An 18,010-nucleotide genomic window follows, 5' to 3' on the forward strand; every position below is an offset into this window, starting at 1 on the left:
ATTTTGTTTAGCTCTTGTACCTCCTCATTTCTTTCATTTTTGCTTTCCATTTGCTGGAGAGAAATTTTCAGAGTGCTGTGTGACATCCATTTTGGTCTTTTCATTCTTTATTTTCTTCTTAATGACCTTTTTCTTTCTTCTTGTGTAATGTTCTGGTCTTCGGTCATTAGTGTCTAATACATAAAATCTGTTCTTGAGATGGTCTCTAGACCATCTCAGGTGGATGTATTCAAGTGGATATATTCAGATGGATATATTCAAGGTTGAATTTTTGATCTCGTGGACTTGTTTTAATTTTTTTCAGTTTCGGCCTGAATTTGCATGTGAGCAATTGATGGTCTGTTCCACAGTCTGCCACTGGCCTAATTTTGGCTGATGATATGAAGCTTTTCCACCATCTCTTTCCATAGATGTAGTCAATTTTATTTCTGTGTATTCTATATGGTGAGGTCCATGTGTATAGTCATCTTTTATTAAGTTGTTTAAAAATGGTATTTTCAATGAAGAAGTCATTGGTTTTGCAAAATTCTATCAAGTAATCGCCAGCATTGTTTCTATCATTCAGGCCATATTTTCAAATTACTTATCGTTCCTCTTTGTTTCCAACATTTGTATTCTAATTGGCAGTAATTATCAATACATCTTGATTGTATGTTTGCTCAATTTCAGACCAAAGAATTTGGTAGAATTCTTCAGTTTCATCATCACTGGCTTTAATGGATGGTATGTAAATTTGAATAATAGTTGTACTAACTGGTCTTCCTTGTGGGTGTATGGATATTATCCTACCCCAAATAGTGTTACACGTTCATAGATATTCAAAACATTGTATTAATTACAGTGGACCTATCCATGTTTAAACTCAAGAAATGTATCCCTTTGCCTTGTAATTAAAGATAGGTGACAAATTTTAGTAATAGTGGTTTTTGATGTCGGTAAGTGCCATCCCTTGAGTTAGTTCTGACTCGTAGTGACCCCATATAGGATTTCTGAGACTATAAATCTTTGTAGGAGCAGAAAGCCTCATCTTTCTCCCACATGATAGTGGTTGTGGTTAGGAAAGGAACTCTTTTCTACTACACATCTACCATGGTCCCTGGTATTTGACTTATAACACCTTGCAAGATAGAATCTTGTATCATCATTTATAGATAAGAAAACCAATAGTAAGATAGGTTCAATCACTTGGGCAGTACTGGTGTGATGCTATGGGCTAATTACTGGACTGCAAAGTTAGTTTGCACAACAAGGTTGGTGGTTCAAGCTCACCAGCTGCTCCTGAAAACTCTATACAGGGTCACTATTGGTCGGAACCTACTAGACAGCACTTAACAGCAATACCAACAAGTCACGTGGGCAGGGCTACATAGCAAGTGTGCTGCTTAGAGTGAAATTTAGAACCATCTAGTTTTTGTCCACTCCATTTTTCACCATAATATATATTGTGGAACTGTTCTTAACAGCAAGTTAAATCATTAAAATAAAGTTAAACTCGTTCTGCTTTACATGGTTTGATGGGTCACAGTCTGCTTCAGTCAAAAAAGAGTCTCTAGCATGAAGGATGCAATCTATTTTTTCTTCTTACTGCAAATACAAATGTTGGGTCTTACTTCAAATGACAGTTTTTAGCCAGTGACCAGAAGCACCAATAATATCTTTTACACTTACAGATTTCACAACATTCCTTTATGATTAGGCTCTCATTCAAATTGTTTGTATTGTTGACAGACATACTTCATACAACCCACTGCAGCTATAAGAGCATGAACTTTGAAACTAGAACCCTGAATTTTAGTCTCAGTCCTTCTGTTTAACCTTTGGTAACATGAATTGTCTCATTGCTACTTTACTGTGGAACTGAGGCTTTCTAAAGTTTGCCCAGTAGAACTTTTTTTTTTTTTCCCTCTGTTCTTATAATTTTATTATGTTCTTGACTCTTTCATTTGTCGACTGAGTTCAGTTTGATGCTGCCATGTACGTCATTCTGTAGCTGTTATGTGCTCTTGCTGGTTCTCAGTCCACAGAACTTCCTTTAGGATGTTTTTCATAGCAGGGTTGACTTTGGCAAAATCCCTTAGCTTCTGCCTATCCTGGAATGTTTTTGATTACACCATCGTATTTGATTGACAGCTTTGCTGGGTAGAGGATTCTTGGGTGGCAGTTTTTTTCTTTCAGGGTTTTATATATCTCGCCCCATTGCCTTCTTGCCTGCATGGTTTCTGTTGAGAAATCTGAGCTTAATCTGATGTGCTTGCCTTTGTATGTTATATTTCTCTTTTCCCTAGCTGCTTTCAAGATCCTGTCTTTATCTTTGATTTTGGAGAGCCTGATTATTATATATATGTCTTGGTGATTGTCTTTTAGGGTCTATCCATCTTGGGGTTTGTTGAGCTTTTTGAATGCTTATCTTTTCAATTTTGAGGATGTTAGGAAAATTTTCTTCCAGAAGCTCTTTAACTATCTCCTGTGGGCTTGTGTGATTGTTCCTGTTCTGGAATGCCAATAATTCTTATGTTATTCCTCTTCATGTTATCCAACATGAATCTTAGGCTTTCTTCAGATTTTTTTTAAATCCTTTTTTGTATTTGTTCTTCTATCTTAGTAGTGTTGAGAGATTGATCTTCTAGCTCACTAGTTCTAGCTTCTATCTCTTCAGTTCTATTCCTTTGCCCTTTCGATGTATTGTCCATTTCTGATATTCTATTATTAATCGTTTGGACCTCTTTCTGTAGGTTTTGAATTGTTTCCAATGCTCTATCTATCATACTTGATTGTTTCTGTAGCACTTTTCCTGACTTCTTCCTTATTTTTCTCAACTGCATCGCATAGTGTTTTGATCCCTTTTATAATCATTTTTAGGAATTCCTTCTTAGGCATTTCCAAAGCCTGCCCATCTTCCAGTATGGAGTGTAGGTCTCCTTCCAGCTTATTTGCCTCAGTCACTTTATCTCGTTCTGGACATCTGCTTCTGTTTTTTGGGCATCTTAAGGGGTTATCTGTGGCCTTAATACTTAGATGGGTGTGGATTTTGGTATTTTTTATGCTTTCTGAATGCCTCCAGGTAGATGTGATCAGGAAATGGGCTTCCCTTTCCACTCTTCTTCCTGAGAAGTTTCAAGATACCACTGCTGGTCTTTTTGACGTAATTTAGGATTTAATTTTCGGCCTATTTCCTCTTTTGTCTGCTTGTCCCGCTCCACAATCCCTGTTCAGTCCTTTTTAAATTTCGAGGAGATCTGTGCACATGTGTAGTAGAACCCTCCGAGGGTGGGGCTGGGGTGCCCACTAGCTCAGGCAGCCCTATAGTCACCCGAATGGAGGTGCACAGATAGCAAGGGACCAATGAACAGATACCAAAAGAAAAGAATGCCCACACCTTTATCTCAGCGGTTCTGCCAGGCGTCTGTAGCCGCTCAGATCCTTTCCCCACGTAGTCTCACCCAAGATGGCAGCTCCTGGAGCAGCCGAGTGTCCTGGACTAGAAAGCAATAGATTTCTTGCTTCTGCCACAAATTCCCCCAGCTGTGAGCCTTCCAACCTTCTAAGTATTCCTTTATATGTGGTTCAGAGTTCTGGGACCATCGCCTGAACCTGCTTGGTCGGGTATCCGCCATCTTGTTTGTTCCTCCCCAGTAGAACATTTTTGAGCAAGAAGGTACCAGTAAACTGTCCCTTGGGTTGTGATCATCTTCAGGGCAGGGGCCAGACTTTTGGTTAATTGAGAAATACTCACTTCCTTGCTCTGTGTTGATGGATCCACTAACACCGGTGCCTAGCACCTACTAACCAGTTGCCACCCAGTTGAATCTGACTAATGGTAACCCATGAATGTCAAAGTAGAACTGTGTGCCTTAAGATTTTCAGTGGCTAATTTTCTGGAAGCAGATTGCCAGGTGTATTCCCAACTCTAGTCTTTTTGTTAGACATCAAGAGCATTGACCATTTATACCCAGTGGTAGGAGTTCAGTAAGTGTGTCTTGAATCAAATTGATTGGAAAGCTTAAAAAGGGAACAAGTCTTAGCAAAGAGGTGTTGAGAATCAGACTTAGGAAGTAGTCATTTGATGCAAGGCATTGAATACTAGTCTTAGTATATTACAAAGTATTATAAAATAAGTCCGTTCATGTAGTATAGTTGTTGTTTGGTTGTTAAGTGCCATTCTAGTTGGTTCCAATGCATAATGACCCTATGACAACAAAACAAAACAAAACACTGCCTGGTCCTGGGCCATCCTCACGATTATTGTATTTGAGTCCATTGCTGCTGTCACTGTGTCAACCCATCTCATTGGGGGTCTTCTTTTTCTCTGACCCTCCATTTTAATCTAGCATGATGTCCTTCTCCAGGGACTGGCCCCTCCTAACAACATTTAGTATAGGTCATAAATGATAGAAAATAAAATAATTAATCTCTTCCCTCTAAATGTGTATGCTTTTTTGGAGAAGTTTCACAAATAGTTAAATGCTTTTTGTGGCAGAGCTAAGACTAGGGCGCTTTGAAGCACCAAGGAAGGAAAGGGGGCTCAACAGGAATGTGCTATATTGAGGGCTTCTGACAAAAAGAATTAAAAAATTAGAGGAAAACTTAAGAAATCCTGTCAGAAGATCAATAGGGATGTTAGTGATCAAAATACGAGAAGATGAATATCTGAGTTAGGATCATGGCTGAAAAACTGGTCATCTAATGGAAAAAGATTAATGAATTGAGCCATCTAATGGAAAAAGATTAATGAATCCTGTATAGTCAATGGTAGGGACCAGTTGATTTTGTTTGTGGAATCTTTCTGTGACTTTTTAAAATTGTAATTTAATTATTTATATTATTATAGACATCATATGTACACAACAGTTACCTACTGGCTTTTCTAAACATGACTTGGGTGAACTCCAAGACATGGGTGTTCATTAAAATTGCTCTTTGAAAGATATAGAAATCTACATTCACAAGGAACAATTGTGATCAGTCATTAATGGAATTTTAACATCAGTCTAGTTTTCCTTGATTCCAGTCTTCGTACTAAGACTACTGCTAGTCGATCAGAAAAAAATTCTTGGGAAATTTAGGGGGAGGAGAGGAACACAACTTAAACAGTAATAGTGTGTGTGTGATCTGGATGTTTAGTTCTTGGATATTGTTTCAGATTGTCTTAGTGCTAGACAGAATGTCTAAAAATTTCAAAGACTTTACAGAATTTTATTAACCACATGGGATTACATGAGATTGCTTTCTCTATTTTGAAGCAGAACACTTTCAGCTAAATCTTAAAGAGTATAGAGTGGCTTTACTTTAGAGAATAGGAAGGAGCCCAGAATAATGAATGTACTTACTGCTTAACCATACGCCTTTGGTTTTCCTGGCAACTCTTTGGACCCCTGGGGTCAAATAAATGATCTTGCTCAACCCTTGACATTTGTACCTATGGACACTGGAATCAGAGAAATAAAGGGTATTATTTTGTTTGTTCTGATTTCTAGTCCAGAGTGTGTGTGGTGGTTGTGGTTGTGGATGGGGGTGGAGTGTAAAAATGTACACAATAAAGGATTTGCCAATTCAACAATTTTTACATGTACAATTCAGCAACATTGGTTACATTCATTGTATTCTACAACCAACACCACTATCTCTTTCTAAATTTTCACCCCCACCATTAGAAGAAACTCAACACATCTTAAGCAATAACTTCCCCTTTCCCACTTCACTCCTACTCCTGGTGTTGTTGTTGTTGCTAAGTGCCATTAAGTCACTTCCGACTCAGAGACCTTCTATAAGGTTTCTGAGGAGTGGTTGGTGAGTTTGAATCACTGACCTAGCAGTTAGTAGACCAGTGCTTATCCTATCGTGCCACACCAGGACTCCACTATATATACATATAAATCACATTTAATTTGTCTATTTATGGATGTTTAGGTTGATTTCATTCTCGTGGCTATTGTGACCAGTTCTACAATGAACATTGGTGTACAACAGTCTGTTTGTATTCCTGCTTTAAAGTTTTGTGGGTATCTACCCAGTATGCCTTTGTAAAACTTCTACTTTCAGTATCAACTGTGGTCAAGTGGGACTAAACTCAAGCTTGCAGCTACTTTAGGCTAATAAAAGCAGTAAACTCTTTGGTGGGCATAGTTTGGCACACCAGCAGATCACCATGGGTACATGGTGGGTATTCCAATGCCAGAAACTGTACTAAGTTTGAGGTGAATCAGCTCATTTAGTCTTCAGATTCAAGTATCTTTCCCATTTTGCATACACAAGCTAAACAACTGGCCTGAGATTACCTTGCTTTTGACTGGAGGAGCAAGAATTCTCAAATAAGTTATTTGTGTTCTAGAATCTCCAAGTCTTAACCAGTAACCATTTTGCCTTCCTTTGCCTTTTCTTGTCAGTTCAGTATAGCTCAGATCAACTAGGTAAGTAAGGATTTTGATTACGATGATTAAGGTATGATTTTTTTTTTTTTTTTTCCATCTTCATTTGGGAAATTTTCAGATCTTGAACTTTGTGTGCTCTTAAATTATAAATCATGAGATACCCTTTATGGGAAAAGAATTTGTGCCAGAGCTGCTGAGATTGTCCCTAAGAATTCAAGATTCAGGTTTTTATTCTTCACTCATCAGACAATTCTCCTGCTATTTGAAGACTAAATTGGTCTCTTATCCTATTTAAAAATACTTCCAGTTGAGTAATGGAAGATCACATGCCTCTACTTCAATTCTTTGCCTGGATGATAAAAACTCCAGTGTATGCTAGGCTCTGCCCCACTTTCTTCCTTCCTTCCCTCATCTTTCACCTAATAAAGTTTTCAGTAACATGTTGATCAGCTTTGACTATTTTCCTTTAGAAAGAGAAATGTAGTGTCCCAAAGTGTGAATCGAAGGATGTGCGTCTATTATCCATTCAGTCAGCTGAGAAGACATATTAGAAGGGAGTAAATGTTCTCTGTGGAAGAAAGCACAGACATTGTTTACTTGTTTAAGATTCTTGTTTCACATACCTGATCATATAGCTTAACTTTGCTGTGCTCAGTTTCACCACTGATACAGGATGATGCTTTTATAGGACATTTACGTGTTAATGAACGGAAAGATTTATTTTGCATGAAGCAATGAAAAAGTATGAAATAGTCATACTCCAAAAATGAAAACAAGTGATTACCCATAGGAAATTGTTGTTGGTGTTAAGTGCTGTTGAGTGAGTACCGTCAAGTCACTTACAGGCTCATAGCTGCTACCCTCCTTCTGAGGAGCCGCTGGAGGGTTTGAATCTTTGACCTTGTAGTTAGCAGTCCTTATCCTGCAGCACCACACCATAAGAAATTGTTGTTGTTGTTATGTGCCGTGGAGTCAGTTTCGACTCATAGCGACCCTGTACAGAGTTTCCGAGGCTACAAATCTTTACGAGAGCAGAAAACCTCATCTTCCTTCCGCGGAAAAGCTGGTAGTTTCGAACTGCTGACCATAAGGTACGCAGCCCGATTCATAACCACTACGCTACCAGAGTGCCTTCCATAGGAAATTAGACTACCCGAAAAACAAAATAAAGAAAGAATACTACATTATTTAGATCCTAGCTCTGTGGTCAGAAGTTCACTTAAGGGCCATGCATATAAATCCGGAGCCTCCTATTTGAAAATGGTATAAGATTATATTCTTCCTCATTTTAGAGACTGAAAACTCTTTGACTGGAGTTTGCTTTTTTTAAAAAAAACATTTGGGAGCTGGGAAACAACTGGATGGCCCATGACTCTTACTGCAAGAGCAGTTACTGACATTCTTCATACTATAAATCCTTACTGAATGCCTGCTCTGATGAGACACAGCAATTCTGCAATGGGGCAAGAAAACCTCAGAGACGCTGCCCTCGCCTTCCTCCCACTTCTCTTGCCCCGTTAAGGACTACACTGAAGGAGGTCTCTAAGGAGTATGCTCATCAGGTGCTAGAATTTGGGTAGCCGTTTCTTAATTTGCCAGGACTCTATTAGATTGTTGGGAACTGTGGTGAAGGAGAGCCTGGTTGAGTGTTTAAAGGTGAAACTTTTTTATTTTTTGTGGAGAGAGGGCAGACAGAATTGACTGACAGCCCCTGGTGCAGTAAGCACATCACAGTTCCATGAACACTGACACAACATACTCCCGGGTAAGCCATCCAAATCACACAGCATAAAAGAAGGAAGCTCCATGGGGGATCTCTGACTCCGAGGCTTCTGGGTCTTCAGACTGAAATTGTGTCAGATAGGATGACAGTGAGGAAAATGTGTTTTCTCTCCCATTCACGGAGTCTCGGCCCCAGGACTCCTGTAATTTTCTGTGGTAGGTATGCATTATGAGTTCAGGGAGGGGAAAGTGACTTGGCACTCTTGACACATATGAAGACTGCCAGGAAGCTGGGGCTGGGGCTCTGCCTCGCCTCCGGGAAGGGCTGGCAGAAACTCTGGTCCGGGCTCACTCATCAGGATCTGCTTCAGAGTTGTGTGTGCTCTGACCTGCAAGTTTTGTCAAGCACCACCTTGTTGGCAGCCTTGTCAGTGGTTTCTGAGGTGAGGGCATAGCACTCAAACTGAGAAAACATTTGGTTTGTCTCAGTCAACTGAAGTTAAGAAAGAAAATGCCAATTCCCTTCCCATTTGCCCAAGGATCTGGGACAGTATTCTTCCCCAAGGCTGAAAAGTATATATCTCCCCCACCCTGACCAAAGTAGCTGTTTGCTGAATATTTCTGAGGGTGATGATGGTGTTTAAGAGCTGCCACAATGTCAGTGTTTTGGTTGCAAAACAACCCTGCTCTTTCTACCAAATATAAAGTTAGAACCCAGGTTAAAGGAGAATATAGTAGACACCCAATTCAGAGGCTTCTTTCCTTCAAGGCTGACCTTTTTCATTTTCTCTGCTGCTTGGGAGCCTGGTGGAAATTCACCATGGGACTTTTCCATCCAGGCTTCTCCACACCAAAAATTTCATGCTATCTATCTATCTATCTATCTATCTATCTATCTATCTATCTATCTATGTATCCATCCTTTATCCACCCACCCAGCCATCCATCTATCCTACTTATCTACCTACTTATCTATATATCTATCATCCATCCATCCATCCACTGACTGACCAATCTACTTAGCTCTATCTATCTATCTATCTATCTATCTATCTATCTATCTATCTATCATCTATCTATCTATTTATCTATCTATCTACTGACCAATCTACCTACTTACTTATCTATCCATCCTCCATCCATCTACTGACTGACCAATCTACCTACCTAATTTATCTGTCACCAGCTCTTTCTGCCTATCTGGAATCTCTGGGTAGCACAAAAGTTAACATGAACCAGAACATTGTATGTTGAAATCTACCCATAGGTGTTTCAGAAGAAATGCTTGACAATCTACTTTTGAAAATAAGCTATTGAAAACCTTAAGGAGCTTAGTTCTACTCTGACATAAATGAGTTCTCACTGAATTGAAGTCTACTGTCAACTATCTCTTTATTGCCTTTGGATTTTAAATTCATTTTAGGATATAAAAATGTAGGTAGGGTGGTAAGGCAAGGAAGGTCTCCGGAAAGGCCAAGACAAAGGCAGTTTCCCACTCGCAGAGAACTGGCTTGCAGCAACACCTGAAATCTAGGATGACCAGCCAGGGACGTGTGGGCGTGACTGCCACTGTGTACAGCCTAGCCAACCTGGAGTACCTAACCACAGAGGTTCTTGAACTGGCAAGAAATGCATCAAAAGACTTAAAGGTAAAGCATCTTACCCCCTCGTCACTTGCAACTTGCTATTCGAGAAGATGAAGAGTTGGACTCCCTTATTAAGGCTACAGTTGCCTATGATGGCGTCATCCCACACATCCACAAATCTCTGATCAGGAAGAAAGGACAACAGAAGACTGTCTAAAGGATGCCTGGATTCCTTATTATCTCAGGACTCTATAAATACTCTAACAGCTGTCCAGTGTTGGTGATTCCAGTGGACTGTATCTCTGTGAAAAAAGAAGACAACACAATTTTGCCTTTTTGTAATTCTATTTGAGCAAGTTGGAAGTTTAATTAGCTTTCCAACCAACCAACCAACCAACCAATCAAAGTTCTGCATTCGAGTCTTTAACCATATTTAAGTGTTACTGTGGCTTCAAAGAAGCTATTGATTCTGAAGTAGTGGATTTTGATTGAGTTGACTATATTTAAAAAACTGTTTGGATTTTAATTGTGATGCAGAAGTTACAGTAATAAACATTTGGTTTTGTACAGACATTATTTCCACTCTGGTAGATAAGCTCAATAAACGTCATATCCAAAAAAAAAGTAGGTAGACCTCAAGTGAATATTGAATTCACTTGTACAGCCTTCATGTAATTCCCTCAAAGTTTACACATTCATCTCATATTCTCACAGGAAGAAAAGAAGACATTGATTTTTACTCAAGCTCAGTTGATTCATCAAAGTAAAATTTGCTTATATGATAATTGGTGAAAAGTTCCTTTATTTTCAAGATTTTAAATCTTGACACTGAAGACATTTAAAGATGCTGGAAAAATATTTAATGACCAAAAAAGTACCTGTGTATTGAGAATGATTCACATTAAGACAAATAGAATGAAGTGAATGAAATAACAAAATTTGGGGTATCCAATTCTGAACTTGTATGTTCACCCGCTGTATTTTTCTTGTGCTATCAAAACCATAGCAATGGGATCCATGACACATTAGAAACAAAACCCATCTCCATTTAGATTTCAGCAGCTAGATAAAGAAGACAATTCATTTGTGCATGGAGCTGAATTAGTCACAAGGGAAACGTGTTTGTTTCCATATGAATATAACTTTCATGATCATTGCTTTTCAGCTGTGGAATTAAATGGTGTGTTATATGGAAAAGCGAGATGCTGACATACTTTTTGATATTTAGCAGATCACACCATATCCTTTGCTTGAAGAAAAAATGAGAATGACTGCCCTTTCTTTTGCCAGAATTTGCCTGTTTTTATATTAATCTCAGCTGAATTGAACAATTTCTCCAGTCTGTACAAAATAATGCTCCTCTTTGTATTCACTTGATATACAACTTGAGGGCATCCAATTTTTGCAAACACAAATCTGGGAATATCTTGAATGATTTATACACAGTTGCAGGATTGGTCACTGAGAACAAAAATCCATTAAGTGATTAAATGCTTTGTTTTAAGGGAAAGTTGTCATTCTTGCAGATAGCTAAAACTCCAGCTACGCTCAGAGCAATATGAGATGCAGCTTAAATTTACTTTAAATGTTGAATGGCTTTTATTAATTACATTACCTTGGCTTTGAAATCACTTAGAATGTGATTATTCAAAAGACAAATACTAGTAGAATGAAGCAAGCCATGCCATTGTGTTTTTAATGCAGTGATAATCTTGATCCTAGGGGGAAGCAGGAAGGAATTATGTGCTGTCCCAAGTGAATCCCTGCTTTAATATCACATTTAATCAAACCTGTGAATTTAACCTCAGGTGGCATTCAGATCGTAAAATTAGTTTCAGGTACTTTAGAATACCATTTCCTTTTAGTATTTGAGCAATGGAAATTGTTTTCAATTTTTCTCTCGCTGCTTAAATTAATTGTCCTAAAGTTTAAAATGGAGTCCTGGTGAAGTACGCACAGTACATGAACTACCACAAGGTTGGTAGATCAAACCCAACAGCTGCTCCTCAGAAACCCTATACGGGGTTGATATGAATTGGAACTGACTCAATGGCACTGAACAACAACAACAACAACAACAACAACAAAGTATAAAATAGGAAAACTTGAAATCCAAGCTAGAAAACAGAAGGTCCTTTGGCTATAATCTGGCCTTCAACAAATGTACAGAGCTCAAATCATCTGCTTCTCCTGTTAGTACCTAGTCCTACTCCTTGTTCTAGGTGTCCCTGAGCATGAATAAAGGATTGTTCTTGTTGTTGTTTTTGTTAAGTGCTTTTGAGTTAGTTCCCACTGATAACAACCCTGGATAGTGTTTCTGAGGAGCAGTTGATGGGTTTGAACTGCCGACTTTATGGTTCAAACCAACCTTGTGGTCCAGTCCTTATTATACAGTGCCATAACAGGACTCCACATAGAGGTTAGTTGAGCCATAGGATTTAACATTAAAATCCTGACGTAGCTGCACAAACAAGGGGAGACTCTTAAAAAATCTACAAAACTCAGGATTGGAGCGAGGACATGGGTATGGAGAATTTTATTTTGTCACTATTATAGAAGGAACAATAATATGCTTATGGAGAAAAAAATAATTTTAAGTCACCTATAATCTTATCTTCTATAGTTGAATATTTTCCCAGTTTTTCTGATAAATATATTTCAATCCATTTTGCTTGGATCCACAACCAAAGCTTATGGAAGCATCAGTCAAGAAATCAAAGGATGTATTGCATTGACCAAATCTGCTGTAAAAAAGCTAGCATGTCACTTTGAGGACTAAGGTGCACCTGACCCAAGTCATGGTATTTTCAGCTGCCTCATATGTGAGTGAAAGTTGGACAATGAATTAAGGAAACCCAAAAGAACCAATAGATCCATTGTGGAAGAAGTGCAGCCATAGTGCTCCTTACAGGCCAAGATGGCCAAACTTCGTCTCTCATACTTTGGACAGATTGTCAGGAGGGACCAGTCGCTGGAGAAGGATATCATGTTTGATAAGGTGGAGGGTCAGAGAAAAAGAGGAAGACCCTTAACGAGATGGATTGTCCAAGTGGCAGCATCGATGGAATCAAGCATGGCAACTGTAGTGAGGTTGGCCCAGGATCGGGCAGTGCTTCTTTCTGCTGTGCTATGGGTTGGTACCGACTCGATGGCACCTAACAACAACAAGTTAGGCTTTTTGATCCTATAAAGATTTCCAACCTTGGAAACTTTATACAGGGTCACTATGAGTTGGAACTGACTCAGTGGCACACAATTACCACCACCAGTCCTGACAGAAGGAGCCATGGTAGTGTAGTGGTTAAGCTCTTGGCTGTTAACTAGGAGGTTGACAGTTGGAATGTACCAGCCATTCTGTGGGAGGATGATGTGGCAGTCTCTTACTTGTAAAATTATAAGATTACATTTACAACCTTCAAAACCCTGTGGGGGTGGTTCGACTCTGTCCTATATGGCTGGAATCAACTCGATAGCAACAGGATTAATTGGCAGTGATGTCATTATGCGTCTGCTGCCATCTTTTGGGGGAGTGTCCAAGCTCTATATGACAACCAATGGACTGAGAACCATGAGGTTCGTAGTAGGAGTCCACCATCCGCTCTATGGGAGAAAGAAGAAGCTTTCTGCTCCCACAAAGATTTAAAGCTTTGGAAACTCTATACAGGGTTGTAATGAGTTGGAACTGATTCAAGAGCACTTAACAGCAACCATCTTTCTGCTGTTGAAATTGAAAACATCATATTATGCCTTGTAGGATTAAGCATATACTTCTGATTCCTTTTCTGTATTACCTTCCTATTTCAAGCTTATAGCTCTTTTTAATAACTAGAAAACATAGACATGCCTACCAAGAAAATGTAATAATGCAGTATAAAAAGTTTGATGCATCCATTCATTCTACATCTATTATCGAAGGCCTGCCTTGCGTTGTCTTTGCTGTCAGGGACACTTAAACATAGCCTCTTCCTCCAAGAGAGTTCCAAGCAAACATGCAGTTAGTTTACAAAGCCCCATATGCTACAGGAGCTTGCACTTTGTGTAGCACCTTGCATCTTGACAATATTAATATTTTATAGATGACAATATGCCAATGGCAAAATACCAAGAAGTTGTGTGATTTTCCTAAATTGACCAGGCTATTGATTGGCGTTATATAGTCTATGAAGGGCTTGGTTAGAGTGTTACACCTACCAATGGATGTAGAGGGCATCATTCTATTGCGTGTGTAAAGAGGACACGGTGGATTGGGGTTGGGGAGAATAGCTCCAGAACATGTGAAAGTTGGACAATGAATAAGGAAGACCAAAGAAGAATTGATGCTTTTGTATTCTGGTGTTAGCAAACAGTTTTGACTGTATGTATCATCACTGCCTGAAGAACAAACCAATTTATCATGGAGTAAGTGCAGCCAGAGAAAGATGAGGCTTTCTGCTCCCGTAAAGATTTACAGCCTCGGCAACCCTGTACAGGGTCACTATGAGTCGGAATTGACTCCACGACACATAACAACAACAAGTGCAGCCAGAATGCACCTTAGAAGGAAGGATGGCCAGACTTTATCACACATACATTGGACATGTCACCAGGAGATAGCAGTTACTAGAGACAGACATGTTTAGTGGAGGGTCAGTAAAAAGAAGACCCTCTGTGAGATGGGTTAATATAAAGACCACAACAATGTGTTCAAAGGTTGCAACAACTGTGAGGATGGCATAGGACTCAATGTCTTCATTCTGTTGTACACAAGGCCATTATTCGTTATAAATGACCCAATGGTACCTTACAGCAGCATAGCTCCAGAAGTGGCTACTTTGCTTATTTATTACTGTGGTAAATATGTAAAATCTGTTGTATTAACTCTACAATTCAGATCCCTTAAGTGCATCACGATGTTGTGCAACCATCACCACTAAACTGGAGTATTGAACTACGAGGTTGGCAGTTCAAGCTCACCAGCTGCTCCTTGGAAACTATACAGGGTCAATATGAGTCAGAACCAACTGGACAGCACTTAACAACAATAACAACCACTGAACCGCTTTGCTTTTATATAACTTAATTTAATGTTACATTTCTTTGCAAGGGTTGTCCAGAGACAGGTTATTTAATTTTTTTATGGAGTTGCAAAATTACTCATCGATGTGTCTAAGGTCACAAATCCTATACTTCCTAATTCCTGGTATATATTCTATACCTGCTGCTAGGTCAAATTGCATTTGTGTCCTTGTCCTTTCCTTTTGTTTGAATGTTTCCTATCCTAGAATATGTCTAGGATAGTCTTTCTTAGAGTTCATTTTTATAATTAATCTTCTGTTTAGGTCACATCCAACCTCTGATTTTTACTCTACAACTTATATGTCAAAATATGTATTGGTATTTCTTTACTGGGTCAATTCATACTGGCCAATGTCTCAAGGGTACTACCCCTTGATCTGAGCAAGAGGGGCTTCTGCCCTAGGCCTCATGCTTAGAGGGCCTTGATTAGGTTCTCTTTCAACCAAGTTTAGTACCCATTAGTCAAAGAGTTTGTAGGGCAATGGAGACATGCCCATCTTAAAACTGTATTCCTCGTCTAAATTAGATTCCAGGCACTAGGCACATCTGGTATGGCACTGCTTGCAGTGGACTGGACTGCGAACCACAAGGTTGGCATTTCAATCCCACCAGTGGCTCCTTGGAAACCCTCTACAGGGTCACTATGAGTCAGAACTGACTCAACAGCACTTAACAACAACAACAACAGACACACCAAAAGGAGTCTTAGTGGCACAGTGGATTAAGTATTGGGCTGCCAACCAAAAAGGGGTCAATGGTATGAACTCATCAACTACTCTACAGGAGAAAGGTGTGTCCGACGCTTCCTTTAAAGATTTAAAGCCCTGGAATACCTTATAGAGGGCAGTTTACAGCTAGGAAACCTTGTGTAGCATCCCTAAGAATCAGAACTGACCAGACAGCACACAACAACAACAACAACAACAACAACTCTATCCTGTAGGGTTGCTATGTGTTGGAACCCACTCTACTACAGTGGTTAAGCAACCAGAGTTATTTGACTAAGATGTCTAGGAATCCACTTGGATGATCTGAGTGATCTTTCCTCATCCCTCCACTGGAAAGAAAAATGTAATCTTGGTGCCCTTATCTCTAGGTCTGAGTGGTTATGTCAGGTATCTGTAGATAATGAATGAACTGAAGACAAAATATGTAGACACACAGATATTACAGAACTTTGGCATCCACTAGTCATGTTGCCTGTAATATATTCTCTGAGATTTTTACATGTATTGCTCCTTGTTATTCAGGTTTCTGTTGAGCTCTGGTAGAGTAGTGGTTATGAATCGGGCTGCGAACCTTAAGGTCAGCGGTTCGAAACTACCAGCTGCTCTGCTGGAGAAAGATGAGGCTTTCTACTTCCGTAAAGATTTACACCCTCAGAAACCCTGTACAGGGTCGCTATGGGTTGGAACCGACTCGACGACACTTAACAACAACAACATTATAATATTACTTCTTCTTAGAGGACTTTCTTTAAACACACACACACACACACAACCCCCACAAAAATCTTTTTATTGTGAATTGAGTGAAGGTTTACAGAGAAGATTGTTAGTTTGACATTTCACATATTATATACTTTGTTGCACCTCAATGATTGCAATACCCTCCATGTAACAATAGTTGTCCCGCTTCCTCCCAGTGGTTCACGCCTTCTGAAATTTGTCCTTTGGTAATTGCTGCCCTTTTGATCTTGGATGGTTGACTATTCAAAGGTGGGTGTACCTTACTAATGTTGTTGTCTTCCACATATACCTTTCTACAGCTTAACTGAAAATTGGGCCATGATTGGCAATTTCTTTTCAGACCTCAAGAGTGGCTAAGGGCCATAGTCTTATGTTCATTCAGTCTCTTTCTGACAAGTCGGCCCAGTCTTTTTTATAAGATTGAGTTTTGTTCCATATTTTCTCCCACTCTTTCTGGAACTTGATAATCCCCTTTTAAAACAGTTGGTAGTGATAGCTGGGCACCATCTTGGTCTTTTAGTCTCAGTCATGGTGTTCCATTGGTACAATATCTTCAAATTTTCATCATTTGTCTTTGTAGCTCACATGGAGAAACCAACAGTTTCACCTTAGATGACTGCTCAGGAGCTTTTTAGACCCAGATGCTATTCACAAAAGTAGGGTGTTTGTTTTTATGGACTATGCTATGTCAATTGACCATGGTATCACTGGACACTATGGACCTGAGTCCCCAGGCCCAGCAACTCATTGCCTTAAGATGTTTGATAATATCTTTAAGTTTTCATCAGTTTGTCCTCTGTATTCTCCACCACAGAGCACTTGTGTGACACACTGTAGGATAAGCACTGGACCTCAAGATCTATTTGAACCACAAGCTGGTGGTTCAAACCCACGAGCTGCTCCTCAGAAACCTTATAGTGGGTCGCTATGAGTCAGAATCAACTCAATGGCCCATAACAACAACATGCTCTATCACATTCATAGGTGTGTTTGCAGTAAACGTAAATACCCATGGACAAGCATCCTCAATCACACTCATATATTTGTTGGATATACTCTCACTGACTCTTGGCATACCCAATCATCTAAGACACCTTTCTTGATATGCCTTACTTAAATAGCTTCCGCTTCCATAATCATTCTCTATGTCCTTTAGTACTTTTTGCATTGTTTAATACTATCAAAGGTTTGTTGTTGTTGTTGTTAGGTGCCTTCGAGTTGGTACCAACTCATAGCGACCCTGTGCACAGCAGAACGAAACATTGCCCAGTCCTGGGCTAACCTCACAATTGTTGTCGCACTTGAGCCCATTGATGTTGCCACTTTGCCAATCCATCTTGCTGGGGGTCTTCATCTTTTTCTCTGACCCTCCGCTGGATATACTTCTCCAGTGACTGGTCCCTCCAGAAAATATGTCCAACGTATGAAAGACAAAGTTTGGCCATCCTGGCCTCCAAGAAGCACTCTGGCTGTACTTCTTCCAACGCACATCTGTTTGTTCTTTTGGCAGCCCATGGTACTTTCAATATTTTCCTCTAACACCATAACTCAAATGCATCAATTCTTCTGTGATCTTCCTTTTTCACTGTCCAACATTCACATGCATATGAGATTATTGAAAATACCATGGCTTGGGTCAGGTGTACCTTGGTCCTCAAGCTGATTTCTTTGCTCTGTAACACTTTAAAAGGTCTTGTGTAGTAGATTTGCCTGATGCAATACGGTATTTGATTTCTTGGCTGCTGTTTCCATGAGTGTTGATGGTTGAGCCAAGAAAAATGAAGTCTTTGACAATTTCAATCTTTTCTCT

At 39.5% G+C, this 18,010-nt stretch overlaps 1 protein-coding gene and 1 pseudogene across 1 annotated transcript in view; both read left to right on the forward strand.

The window, feature by feature from the left end:
- Nucleotides 1-18,010, forward strand: part of LOC102827704 (proprotein convertase subtilisin/kexin type 5-like) — a 472,359-nt gene that overhangs the window by 109,040 nt on the left and 345,309 nt on the right. The gene's annotated exons all lie outside the window — the stretch shown is intronic.
- LOC102815265 lies at nucleotides 6,430-9,893 on the forward strand (annotated as a pseudogene).

The sequence above is a fragment of the Chrysochloris asiatica genome, unplaced genomic scaffold (assembly GCF_000296735.1).
Source record: "Chrysochloris asiatica unplaced genomic scaffold, ChrAsi1.0 scaffold00014, whole genome shotgun sequence".
Lineage (NCBI taxonomy): Eukaryota > Metazoa > Chordata > Mammalia > Afrosoricida > Chrysochloridae > Chrysochloris > Chrysochloris asiatica.